Source organism: Schistocerca americana, chromosome 5 (genome assembly GCF_021461395.2).
Source record: "Schistocerca americana isolate TAMUIC-IGC-003095 chromosome 5, iqSchAmer2.1, whole genome shotgun sequence".
Classification (NCBI taxonomy): Eukaryota; Metazoa; Arthropoda; class Insecta; order Orthoptera; family Acrididae; genus Schistocerca; species Schistocerca americana.
In genome coordinates, this window is record NC_060123.1 from 132,185,015 (window position 1) to 132,198,728 (window position 13,714).

General features: G+C 37.5%; 1 protein-coding gene across 1 annotated transcript in view; it reads left to right on the top strand.

Annotated features, from left to right (window-relative positions):
• LOC124616722 (piezo-type mechanosensitive ion channel component) overlaps window positions 1-13,714 on the top strand; it is a 684,203-nt gene that overhangs the window by 241,954 nt on the left and 428,535 nt on the right. The gene's annotated exons all lie outside the window — the stretch shown is intronic.

Here is a 13,714-nt window from a genome sequence, read left to right on the forward strand (position 1 = left end):
GGGTAACAGTCTGGAGGATTAAGTGACCCAACCTTGTAACGCAAGCCAATAAGGTCTAACTATGCTGGTACTGCAGATGGTTGAAAGCAATAACAGCTGTTATTTTTCCCAAGGGCATGCAGGTCTGCTGTATTGCTGAATCCTCCCACTACCAGGTTTTTTTTTTCTTTCACTGAGTCCCACTAGCATCACAAAGACCCCAAGTAATTCAGATGGAACAGATTGGCAATATTTTAATGAACTAACACAAAAATATGCATTACAGCTGTTCTATGTAGCAGCCATTCTACACTTATAAATCTTACATTCAAGAAATAAAAAGAAATTTAGATTGTGTGTATATTGCCCACAGTGATACTAGTGCAGAAAAACTGTGGATAGATTATGTGTTGTAAATATTAAATTGAACAAAATGTCTTTGGACTGTATGCCCACATAGGACAGTTGATTAAGAGGGAGAAAGTCATATATTTTGAAAGTAATAACTTTGAAAACAAGGGAGATGTATACTTCCAATGTGCTTAAGGGGTCATAGTGGTACTAGGAGGGTTAATGATGATGTTATCTTCTTGAGTGAAATATTCCAATCGCCAGCTGAGGACTACCAAGGAGAATAAGGAAAAACAAAACTAGCATTCTGTGTGTCAAACTACAGAACATTAGCTCCCTTAATCAGGTAGGTAGGTTAGAGAATTTAAAAGGAAAAGTGACTAGATTGAAGTGAAGTGCAGTAACTGGAAGATCAGGACATATGGTCATGTCAGTACCAAGTTATCAAAACACAAAATCAAATAGCAGTAATGTAGGAGAAAGTCTAATGTGTAAATATATGAGGGTCATTCAGTAAGTAATGCAACACTTTTTTTTTCTGAAAGCAGCTTGATTTTCTTAAGTATTCAAATACATCATATTATTCCCCACTTCTTTGGCTACAAAACCCTATTTTTGAACATAATCTCCATTCTATGTGATGGCCTTATGCCTCTTACTAGAAGGGCCTCCATGCCTGCATAGTACCACTCTACTGATCAATGTCAGAGGCAATATCTTGCTGCATCAGTAACTTCCCACCATCCATATACTTCTTTCCACAGTGTGTATCTTTTATTGGTCCAAACAGATAAGTCAGAAGGTGCGAGTTCTGGGCTGTAAGGTGGATGTGGAAGAACAGTCCAATGAGGTTTTGTGAGCTCCCTTGGGTGTGTAAGGCCTTGGGTTGTCATGATGAAGGAGAAGTTCATTTGCATTTTTGTGGCGATGAATGTGCTGAAGTTATTTCTTCAATTTCCTGATGGTAGCACAGTGCACTTCAGAGTTGATCATTGCAGTATGAGGGGAGGATATCAAACAGGTAACCCCTTTAGAGTTGTAGAAGACTGTTGGAATGACTTTACAGCTTTGAGCTTTTTCTTTGGAGGAGGGTTGGTGTTGTGCCACTCCGTGAATTGCCATTTTGTTTCTGGTTTGAAGTGATGGACCAGTGTTGCATCACCTGTGACAATGTTTGAAAAAAAATTGTCATGATCAGTCTTGAATGTACAAGCAATTCCGCAAATATGGTCCTTTGTAGCCCTTTTTGGTATTCTGTTAGACAGTGAGCAACCCAGCGGTTACACATCTTTGGACAAATAGTGGATGAGGCTGTCAGCACTACCTACAGACATCCAGTTGAGCAGCGAGATGTTTAACTGTGCTCCATTGATCATCTCAAATGAGAATGTCCACATGTTCCAACATTGTACAAGTCACATCTGTGTGCAGCTGCCTGCCAGTGTGCATGACCTTGTTGTGATGATGACAGACTCCTCACCTAACAACTCCCCAGACTTTTTTTCACTGCCAGACCCCTGTAAACATTCTGCAACCACCTACGAATATCTGCAAAGGTCTGAATTTCCACCAAAGGAAACTTAATGTTAGCTCGCTGCAAGGAATGCAACTCTGTTACAGACAACGTTTTGAAGGCTATGCATAACACTGCCACCAATTGGAACGTCATGAAACTTTAGGGGCTGAAGCAGGAATATTCCAAGATGTCCCACAACAAATTCTGCATTTTTTTTTTAAAGCCAATATTGGCCTACGAAAAAAGTGTTGCATTACTTATTGAATGCTCCTTGTACATGAAGTGCCCTGTGTGTGTGTGTGTGTGTGTGTGTGTGTGTGTGTGTGTGTGTGTGTGTGTGTGTGTGTGTGTGTAGCATCTCCTCCCAAACCCCTTGATCAATTTGAACCAAATTTGGTACACAAATAGCAAATTCACATCACCGTGGGGTTAGAACCTCTTAGATTCCATACAGTGGAGATATGGCCAAAAACATATTTTGTCTTCTGTCCCTGCCATATTGGATGCCCCACCTGACAGGCATGTTGTGTGGGAGTAGTATTGACCTGCTTTGAAGGGTAGCCTACACATCAGGGGCAACAAACAATTTTCTAAATTGACCTGCTTTGCATGGCAGCCTATACGACAGGGGGGAGGAAACAGTCCTCAATCCCGTGACGTGTAGTCTTCACTGCAAAACAGGCATGTTGCGGGAGTAGTGCCAGCCTGCTTTTCAGTAACAGCACAAGTTTTACTGCTGAACTTATAAAAATGTAATCTTCATATTCACAAACAGTCAAAACACAAGTCCCCTAATTTGTTCTGTAAACATGGCTACTGGTACTACACCAAAAGCCATAGGGTGGCAGTTGATGTGTAGTTGGTTTCCAGTAAAACATTAGGTTTTCATGAGTAGTTCATCAGAAGCTTCATGTAGTGATGATTGAGAATCCATATATACTTTATGATCTGCCTGAGTTTCATAAATGTCAGGTTCATTAATCTCTCTTTATGCAGTTATTTTATTTGTATCAGCAATATGTTGCCGTTATCAGTATCAATTCCTGAAATGCATTAAATGTACATTGTTACACAAAGGAAAACACTAATTTTAGATGTTGTGATTAATTTCACCTTTATATTCAATAACGTGCCACTACCATTTGTATTCCTTACATTTTAATAACATGTGCTTCTTTATACAGTATGTCATCTGCAGCATGAACTTTTGCTGAAATTTACATTCAGTCTTACAGTGATTGCTTCATAAATGTGTTTTTTCCCCCCACACTCACTGTGTGAGTTGGGTAGACTCACTCACCTACAGAATTTATGCACAGTATACCTGATAAAATGACTGATCTCATATATGAAGTAATTTTTCCTGCAACAACCACCATTTTTCTAAAGTGCCAGATACGGGAGATGTGATTTCATACAAGAAATTTAATGCAGATGTGAGCCTGTGTGTAAAATAGACGATTAATAATTGATCCTCAACGGCTGCACCAGCTGCATAATATATAGTGAAGTCTAATGTGTTTGTAGAGATTACCATCACCTTGATATAGATTGATTCCTTATTATCCATTTGACATAAATACATGTAAAAAACTTCAACAAAATACTTAGCTATGGTTTTAATATTTCTTGATATGATGTTTGCCACTTACCATACAGCGCAGATGCTGAGTCTTGATAGGCACAACAAAAAGATTCGCATAGTTGTACACACACACACACACACACACACACACACACACACACACACACACACACACACACACACACACACACGTCTGCAGTCTCAGAGAGCTGAAACCACACTCTGCACACACGTCTGCAGTCCCAGAGAGCTGAAACCAAACTCTGGTGCGGTTTCAGCTCTCTGAGACTGCAGACGTGTATGCAAGTTGTGTTTGCATGAGTGTGTGAATGTGTGTCTACTGCTGAGACAAAGGCCTTTATGGCCGAAAGCTACAATTGTGCGAATCTTTTTGTTGTGCCTATCGTGACAGCATATGGTGAGTGGCAACTTTCCTTCTCTGGTATTGTTACATTCAATCCTGGATTTTCCATTGTTTGATTAATATGATATTTTACATAACTAATTATTACAACATTGTAGTTGTATTGGGCACATGAAAGAATAGTCCTAACCAATAAAATTGATTTGTAATGAGATACTGTGCAGCTTTTCATTAATCAGTTTGATAGGAATTCCTTGGGTGGAATTTGGAAACTTGTTATAGACTTGAATTGCTATGAAAACAAGACTATTGTTAATTTTAGATTAGAAATATGCAGTATCTGATATTATACTTGTGTCTTTGATTTGTTAAACTTATGTTCAGTAACTCAGCAGGTATTTAATTAACACTAAGGAAGTTATATAGATTAATTACTGGTAAGATCTTATATTTAATGACCAAAATTTCTGATTGTTTCCTTCTGAATTATAAAAATATTGGTTATGGTCTTGCTGCTTCCCCATAGTATTAATTCAGCACTTAACAACTCACTGATTTTGACCACGAACATTGTGCCTTCTCAGGCTCATGCTTGCGAGCAGTAGTGGTGTGGTAGTGAGTGAGGGAAGTGCATGCCCACTATGTGATTGCAACAACATGAGAGCAGTGCCAACTGTGAAATGAAATGGGAAAGGCCAGTTTTGATGGCAGTGCCATCTGATAGCGGTAATGGCAAGTTGGCATTCTGTAACACTGAGAGTGTCTTCACATTTTAATTCTCGGTGTGTGGAGTCTTCTCTTTTTACCTAAAAATTTTAGTGCGTCATAAGACACCAAATAGTTTCAAGAAACTAAATTTACAAAGCTGCTACATATGTTATCATGTCAAAAAATACAGAAGTGGAAAATGTGAATGAGCGGTTGCAAACTTAAATGGAAACTCTCCAAAGAGGTTGAAGATACACAGTTCAGACGCTCTACAAAATTGCAGTGTTACTACCAGAGTCATTGTGTACTTTTTCAGCTGGTTATACTTATACCTCGTATAAAGGAATACTTAGTAGTTGCAGCTGTTCAGTTATGTTCAGTTCAGGTTGAACAGTTTCATGTGGTGCCATCATCAAAAATAAAAATCTTGTGTCCCAAATAGATTATGGCAAATGACGTTCAAAGCAAGATTCTAGAATCTTTATAGAGAGATTGTTTCATATTCTTTAGTGCTCTATGAAGGCGTTGATATCACAGCTGACTGTGAAACTTGTAGCAGTGTTGAAGAAAGAGTAGGAAATGTAGGTTTGTCATGAAATTTATTCATTTATGTGTCTACAGATGGAGTGCCAGACATGTTATGAAAGAAATCATGATTTGTAGCGCAGCTGGGTGGGAAAATGAAAAAGCTTCCAGTACCCAATTTGCTCAATCTGCAGCTTGAAGTAATCGATCTATAATGCAACAGGGAATATGAAGAACTTGTAGGTTTCTTAAAGCATTTCCTTCAGGATCAATTTCCTCTTTTACTCAAGTCCCCACACAGCACCCCATGCTATTCCCAGCGTCAATGGATGGAGTACAGATACTCGCTGATCACAGGCCTGCACTCACTATCTGCACGTGGATCATGTTTGCTGTGAAGTCTAACAATCCATACCTTAACAGTGGTTTTGGGGGACGGGGTGGTCAATGATGCAACATATGCTGTTCTTACATATTCTAAATTCTCCTCAGTAAATATCAGTCTTAAAGTTGTAACTTATGTGTTCAACATGGAGAATTCTCTGTGAGTTTGTTGACAAATCTAATTCCCAAAAATTTTCATCTTGTTTTTTCTGTATTGTCAGTTTTTGAGAGACTGAATCATGTAGCCTGGAACATTTTTTTTTTCATTTAATAGTATACCATTTGCATTAAATCAAGATGCTGCACTTCCTGTCATCAAATTCATATTGTTTACAAGGTACTGCAATACAGTTTTCAGAAACATAAGTCATATAACCTACATGCATATGGATCCTTACATCAGTATTTTCTAGCAAGTCATCTATTTTTAAACACAATAGGAGATATCTTAATTTTGATTCTGAGACACTCTCTATTGGACATCGAGTGAATTTGATAGTTGACCTCCAGACCACACAACTTGATTTCTCTTTTAAGGATATGACTTGACCAGCTTTAAACTGTTGCCACAGATTCCATCGTACAGCAGTTTAGAGAGCAAAGCAGAGGGCACAACACAGTCAAAGGCCTTGCACAGATCCCAGAAGGTGACCTATGTGTGAGGATGGTCCTCAAATTTTACTAAAATATCTCACCAAAAGTTCTGTCGCTGACACAGCTGACATTTCCTGTAACCAAACTGTGATATGCTTTATATCTTGCTGTGTTCTCGGTACTCATCTGTTTGTTGATACATGATGCTTTCAAATACAAGGACTAACATGGAAATTAGTGAAGTTGATCTATAATTATCATTCCCAGATTTGATGTCTTCCTTAAAACTTGAAGTCACCTTGGATTTTTATTAGGGCATCGGGAAAGACATCTTCTACAAGACATAAATTTGTAGAATATATTAACAGTGCTACAGTGCAATGTATTACATCTTTCAGTGGATTTGTGATTCATAAGTATTGTGGTGACTCTTCATCTGATGCCGTTTTGCAGTCACCATTGCAATACCATTTGGATGTAAAGGCAACTGACCTCTACCATGCCATTGGTGTTATTTGAGTAGATATTAGCAGCAGTGTCCAATTCAGTGATTTCTTCAGTTGTTACTACTTCTAGGGTTTTGTACCTCAATCAGTAAAAATAGAACTCTTATAGGACTGTATGAAATGTATTTATGCCGTCAGCCTCTTTTATTTTAAACCCAAATATCGACCAGTTTCAGTCGTAGACCATCTTCATGGATAAGGGTTAAAATGGTTTACGCCACAACACTTCATTTGTCAGTACTTACATAATGCGTGGAGCATGTCGTGAGTATCGGTATACAATACAGGACTTTTAGAAGCAAACATGCAAACATAATAATAACAATAGTGTACCCAGAGCAGTAGGATCACTTTGTTGTCTGTCTGACTGTCTCTGTCTGTCTGTCTGTCCAACTGTCTGTCTGTCCGATTGTTGAAATTTTTTTTCTCAGAAACAGATAGACGTGTCAAGTTGAAATGTGTGGCGTACTAAGGACTATGGCACCTTGGTGTTGTAATAAATGTTAGCGTCTAAGTCAATGCAATCAAGAGATAACAGTGATTTATGTCACATTTTTTGGTACTCGCAAACTCTCTCATCAAAACTTGTAGGGTTCTTCCCATTGGTCTAAAATCGTGAAATTTAGCAGGAAGCAAGGTTTCAAAGTACAAATAAAAGAAAAAAGTTCTAAATCAGTGAATTTGTTATTATATCTCTAAAAAAAGTCATTTCCATCAATCTATCTGTTAAGCCCCCTTTTCCTCAGGAAAGGGCTAATGTATCAAGTCAAAATTTATGTCGAATTCTAATGTCTATAGTCACTTGATGGTGGAGTAAATGTAAGCTTTGACGTTATAGCAACCAAAAGATACACAGCCATTTATGTCACCTATTTTGACACTCTCAGACACATTGATCAAAGCCTACAGGGTGCTTCTCATTGACCTAGAATAATGAAATTTTCAAAGAAGCAAGCCTTCACAGTACAGCCAAAAGAAAAGATCTGAAAGTTATTAATTTGTAATTATGTCCAATGAAAAAAAATTGTCATTTGTTACCCAACTTCAAGCTTGAGATTAAAATATTCCCAATAGTCTTGGAATCCCTAGGACTGATATCTTGCCGATATCACTGTTGGTGGCAGGCAAAAATCATTGATGTCCTCGATACCCAGAATGGGTGAACTGTCTGTGTATTTAATTAAGTTTGTACAGAACCCTCAGTGCGTGAGTCCTACTAGCACAGAGCCAATTGTTTTTATGCTACTGATATTTTTCTGTTGTGCCATTTGAAATTCTCTGTCTGTACTTTGTCTAACGACCTTTTGTTTTAGGGTAAGAAACAAGAGGTCCTAAAAATGACCGTTTAAGAGACAAGCAATGTGTTGGTTTGTTGTAGGAAATTCTGAAGATACCTATCTAATCAATGCATTTAACTGTGGGTTATTCATAATTTTGAAACATATTGTTCCAAAATAATTTAACACTTGTGAATGTGTAACTCTTTTTCATTCAGTACTTAATAAAAGACAAAAATAGGTTTTGCTCAATTTTACGTCTGTTAAGGTGGTGGAATCTGTATTATTAATAGCATGTTTGTAATGCTTTTGCTTTTGTTGTCATTCTGTCACCACAGTACTCATTTTATAGTAACACACAATTTTTAGAATACTGTGCAAGCTTATATGCTGTATAAATGCCATGATTTATACTGTCCATAATTGGTTAGTCTAGATCTAAAATACTAGCATCGTAATTGTGTTCAACAGACGTAAGCTGCTCCCAGTTGCATAAGTAAGTATCTTGATGATGAAATAGGAAGTGTTAAGGTTTATTATGAACTGTACATTACTTTTTATTTATTAATGTATTTATTTATTTATTTATTGAAATGAAAGTTCAAGATTCAGGTGGCAGAAGTAATGTTTTCTCTCTCATTAAGTCATTGTTTTGGAGCTGTACGTTCAAAACTTACGTTCATCATCTTCAGCAATCAGAACACAGCAGTGGCACTGTTATAGTGATTATCTGTAATGGAGGAAGTAAATCTGTGACAGTGTATGTAGATGCAGAAGAAGGGGGAAGTTAGCTGTAGATAGATAGGTTGGCTGTAGTTCACAGTATTGGTATTCATCAAACGGTGCACCTTTAATGAAACTTACTTTACTTACTCCCATGACACCTTTTGCAAAAGTTGAATATGTTCTATTGCAATTTACTGTGATTTTACTATTTTAGTTAATTTTTCTGTTAATAGGCTAAAAAATTATTTAGAAAATTTAGCTCATACGAGCTCAGTTCAAAAAATTCTGGAATATTCGTAATTTTGTGCCAATTGGGTGTTGGAGCGAAATGCAGTTGGCAACCCTGCACATGACTGTGTTTAATGTCTAACTGCCGGAAGTTTTATTGCCGTATGTCATGTCAGTTATCATTCAGTGCTGTTTTGAGTAGAACATTGTGTCGCACAGTGTGCGAATTTCTAGATGGCAGGGTTAGAGGAGTAATGTGTCTGCATTAAATTTTGCATTAAACTCGAGAAAACCATTACAGAGACACACCAAATGATGCAGAAAGCCTATGCTGACAAGTGTTTAAGGTGCACTCAGTGTTACAAATGGTTGAAACAGATTAAAATTGGCCAGAAGTAAAAGATGACCCTTGTTCAGTATGCCCTCCGATGTCTACTGACGACACTCGTGTTAGAAATGTCAGCGAAACTGTGCAAGCCAAATGAAGACTGTCTGCTAGAGAGACTGCAGAAGAATGTAACATTTCAGTTGGATCATGTCAAGAAATCCGGACACAGCATTTGAGAATGCACTGCCGTGAAGTTTGTACCAGGGCTCATGGGTCAAGACCAGAATCTGTGAAGAGGTTTTGGATTGTGCAAATGAGAATGAGATGTTCCTTAAGAGAATCATAACTGGTGATGAGATGTGGATCTACGGTTATGATGTTGAGATCAAGGTTCAATCTTCACAGTGGGTTGGGAAAAATTCTCGAAGACCAAAAAAAGCCCGTCAGTTCAGGTCAAATGTCAAAGCCAAGCTGATAGTTTTCTTTGACTTTGAAGGATTAGTTCATCATCAATTTGTGCCACAGGGAAAACTGATAATCGATGGTACCTTTGGGACGTGTTGCGCTGCCTGCGAGAAAATTTGAGAAGTAAACGGCCAGAAATGTGGAGACAGAATTTATGATTCTTGCATCAAGATAATGCACCCACACATTCATTCCTTTTGGTATGTGACTGTTGCACAAAAAACAAAATCGCTGTCCTCCATACTCTCCAGATCTGGCCCCTATGGACTTTTTTATTTCTGAGTTGAAAGGACAAAGATTTGCAGCGATAGAGGAGATAAAAGAAAATTCACAGGTGATGCTTCATGTGATCCAGCAAGAGGCATACCAAGACCACTTGTGGAAGTTAAAATGGCATTGGGAGCAGTGTATCAATTGTGGGGGAGAGTATTTTGAAGGAGACTGTGCACAGTAAGTAAAAGGTAAGCGTAGAAAAAATTTGTGGACAAAGTTTCAGAATTTTTTGAACAGATCTCGTATGCCTCATTTTCTGTGTCTTTGTATTTTCGGTAAGTTTTGAAAATGAAGGACTTGTAGACAGGTTTTTGCTTGTAAGTCAATAAATTAAGTTTAGCTAGAATACATGTAAACAGAAACGAATTCTAAGTGGGAGAAAAACCTCTAAAAAGATTTTGAATTCCTCATGTGGCCTGAAGGAAATAAACTATTAAAATATCTGTCTTCTAAACTTCTGATCTTTTCTGTTTTTTCTGCTATTGTGGAATGGTTGGTCACATTCATGTGATAAAAATCCTCATTCCCTCACAAAGTTTGTACCATTTGTTTTTTATCAGCTGAGTGATCTTGTGTGTGCTACAGTGTCGATAAATTTGAAAAATGACATTATGAGCGCTTAATAAAATATTATTTAAAATAATAGCTTGGTGGAAATATTCTTTTTTTCAGTTTTTTAAGTAAACAATTTGTATTTGAATTGTATGATTGATAATGTTTCAAATGTTGTTTATGATGTATTTACTTCAAGTTGTTGAAATCATGTTACCATAGCCTAAATGAAAGCTGTAGTGTATGTTCACAGACATTAACTTCTGACTGTGTTCAAATAAATGTTATCGATTGAACATACCAAACATAATTTAATTAGCAATTGTACAAAGTGCAAAACACAATGTGCAGAATTGATTGTGATTCACAGTAGATGCCACAGTTTTATCTTATTTGTTAATGCTTTTGGAACTTCACCAAAAAAGGTGCAAAGTTGCAAAGAGGATTCTTTACAAACAATATTTGGACATAATCTTTTAATGTTGCAAATAGCAGAAACTTGAAGGAAAAAATTAATTTTGCACATAAATGTGTAAAGATAACGTCCACACATGTAGAAGTAAGTACAATGAATGGAGAAGTGACACAACTTGAACTGATGCTGTATAGGACACATCCTGAGGCACCAAGAAATAGTTAATTTATTAATTGGCAAAAGCATGATCAATAAAGTTTTGTTGGGGGAGCAAATTTGAATACAGTAAGTAAGTTCAAATCAATGTAGGTTGCAGTAGTTGTGCAGAGATGAAGAGGCTTGCACAGGATAGACTGGTGTGAAGGGAGTTATCAACTTGGTCTTTGGACTGAAGACTATAGTGAGAGAGTAGTAGTAGTATTAGTACTTGTTGTTGTTGATGTAAACCACATTTTTATTGATGGCATTAAACATTCACTGAGTAATTACAGTAATACAACAGACAATACAGTATGAAGCTTATGTCAGGTTAAAACTGTGTGCTGTGCGTGGAATTTGATTTTTTGTAGGCAGTACTCTGAGTGATTTCCCCTCAGATGTCTGGCTGTATTTCTTTTCTGCTTTCCAATCAGATGTCTGGCTGTATTTCTTTTCTGCTTTCCAAACTTCCTTAAATAAAGAGTGAAGACAAGTACAAAATGATCAGGACATGGAATCCTTACCTGCCAGGAACTTTTTTTTTCTGTGACTGGTTTGGAAGAGGAAAGGCGCAGAAGCAGAGAATGCGGTTTGTAAGTATATATAGGCATTCTCTGTGAAAGATCTTTTCTTTTCATGAGAAAATGTTGTTATACTTGCTGCTGCTTCTGTGGTTATTAGTCCAAAGACTGGTTTGATGTATTTCCTCACACTATACTATCCTGTGCAAGCATCTTCATCTCTACATAACTACTGCACACTACATTTATTTAAATTTTGCTTATTGTAGTCAAGTCTATTCATGCTCTACAACGTTTGCCCCCCTTGCCTTCCCCATCCTTCTCTCCACATATCCACAAACACTTCCCTCCATTGCCAGACTGGCTGTTCCTTGGTTCTCCAGAATGTGTCCTATCAACTGATCCCTTCAGATAGTGAAGTTGTGCTATAAATTTCTTTTCTCCCAGTTTGATTCAATACCTCTTCATCAGTTATCTGACCTACTCACCTCATCTGTGACATCCTTCTGTAGCACCACATTTGAAAGGTTTATATTCTCTACCTGTAAGTACTGTTTATCACCCGAATTTCACTCCTGTACAAGGCTACACTCCACACAAATACCTTTAGAAAACACTTATCACTCAAATTATCTTAGATGTAGAAATGTTTCTTCCTAAGAAAATCTTTTCTTGCTGTTGTCATTTTACATTTTATTTGCTCTATACTTTCGCCATTGTCAGGTACTTTGCTGCCCAAATGGCAGAGTTACTGAATTACTTTTATTGTCTCTGTTCCTAATCTAACTCACTCAGGATTGCCTGATTTAATTCAATTATACTCTATTATTCTTGTTTCAGTTTCCTTGCTGTTCCTCTCATAACTTCCTTTTGAGACACTACCCATTCCATTCAAGTGATTTTCAAGTCCTTATGCTGTCTCTGACAGAATTACAGTGTCATCAGTGAACCTCAATGTTTTTATTCATTCTTCCTGAAATTTAATTCATTTTCCAAATTGTTTTTGGTTCCTTTGCTGCTTGCTCAGCGTACAGATTGAATAACTTGAGAGATAGGTTGCAATTCTGTCCCATTGCCTCTTCAACTACTGCTTCTCTTTCATGTTTTTCAACTAGTATAACTGCAGTATGGTTTTTGTCCAAGTTGTTGATAACATTTTGCTCTTTGCTATCTTCAGAATTTCAAAAAATGTGTTTGAGCTGACACTGTCAGAAAATTTCCGTAGATCTACAAATTCTATAAATGTAGTATACACCAAGTGGTGGCAGAACATACACATAAGAGAGGGTTGTAATTAGGCAAGCTATTGGAGCCAGTGGCTCCTTCTTCTTGCAGAATGGTTGTAGGGGAAGGAAGAGGATGAAGCAAAAGGACTGGAGAGGTCTAGGAAAAGGGGTAGATTTCAGCAAAGTCACCTAGAACTGCGGATCAGGGGAGACTTACTACATGGGATGAGAAGGAAAGACTGGTTGTTGGGGACAGCATCGGATGAGATTTGAAAACCTGAGAGCTTAAAGGTGGAAGACAGGGTAAAATGCAAGACAGACATTACTGCTTGAACATCATGCATGAGTTACTAAGAGTGAAAAGTTAAGTGCATTGTATGTAGTAGAGATGGGAGGGGGGCCATGAAAAACAGACGGGTAAGACAATGAAAGATGTAGAAAACTAAAATGGAGTGAAGAAAAGAATAGTGACAGTGAAGAAATGCTGATACAGAAGAAATTAATGTAAATTAAAGCCAGGTCGGTGATGAGAACCAAGGACATGTTGTAGTGCTAGTTCCCATCTGCTGAGTTCTGAGAAACATGTGTCTGGGGGATGAATCCACATGGCATGTGTGGTGAAACAGGCACTAAGGCCATGATTGTCACATTTAAGAAAGAACCACTGGCTCCGGTAGCTTACCTAATTACAACCCTCTTTTATGTGTGTGTTCTGCTGCCACTTGATGAGTAGTTTTTTTATCTATACAGTTAAATTATTTGGTCAAAAATTGATTGTTTTTGTTGTTATAAATGTAGTGGTGTCTTTCATCAGTGAATTTTCTAAGGCAGGTCATAGGGTCGGTATTACCTCATATTTTTGTACATTTCTCGGGAACCCGTATTGATCTTCTTGGAGGGCAGCGTCTAAGAGTCTTTTCACTCTTCTGTAAGTGATTCGTGTCAGTATTTTGTAGCCATGACATATCAAACTGATGTTTCCATATTATTTGA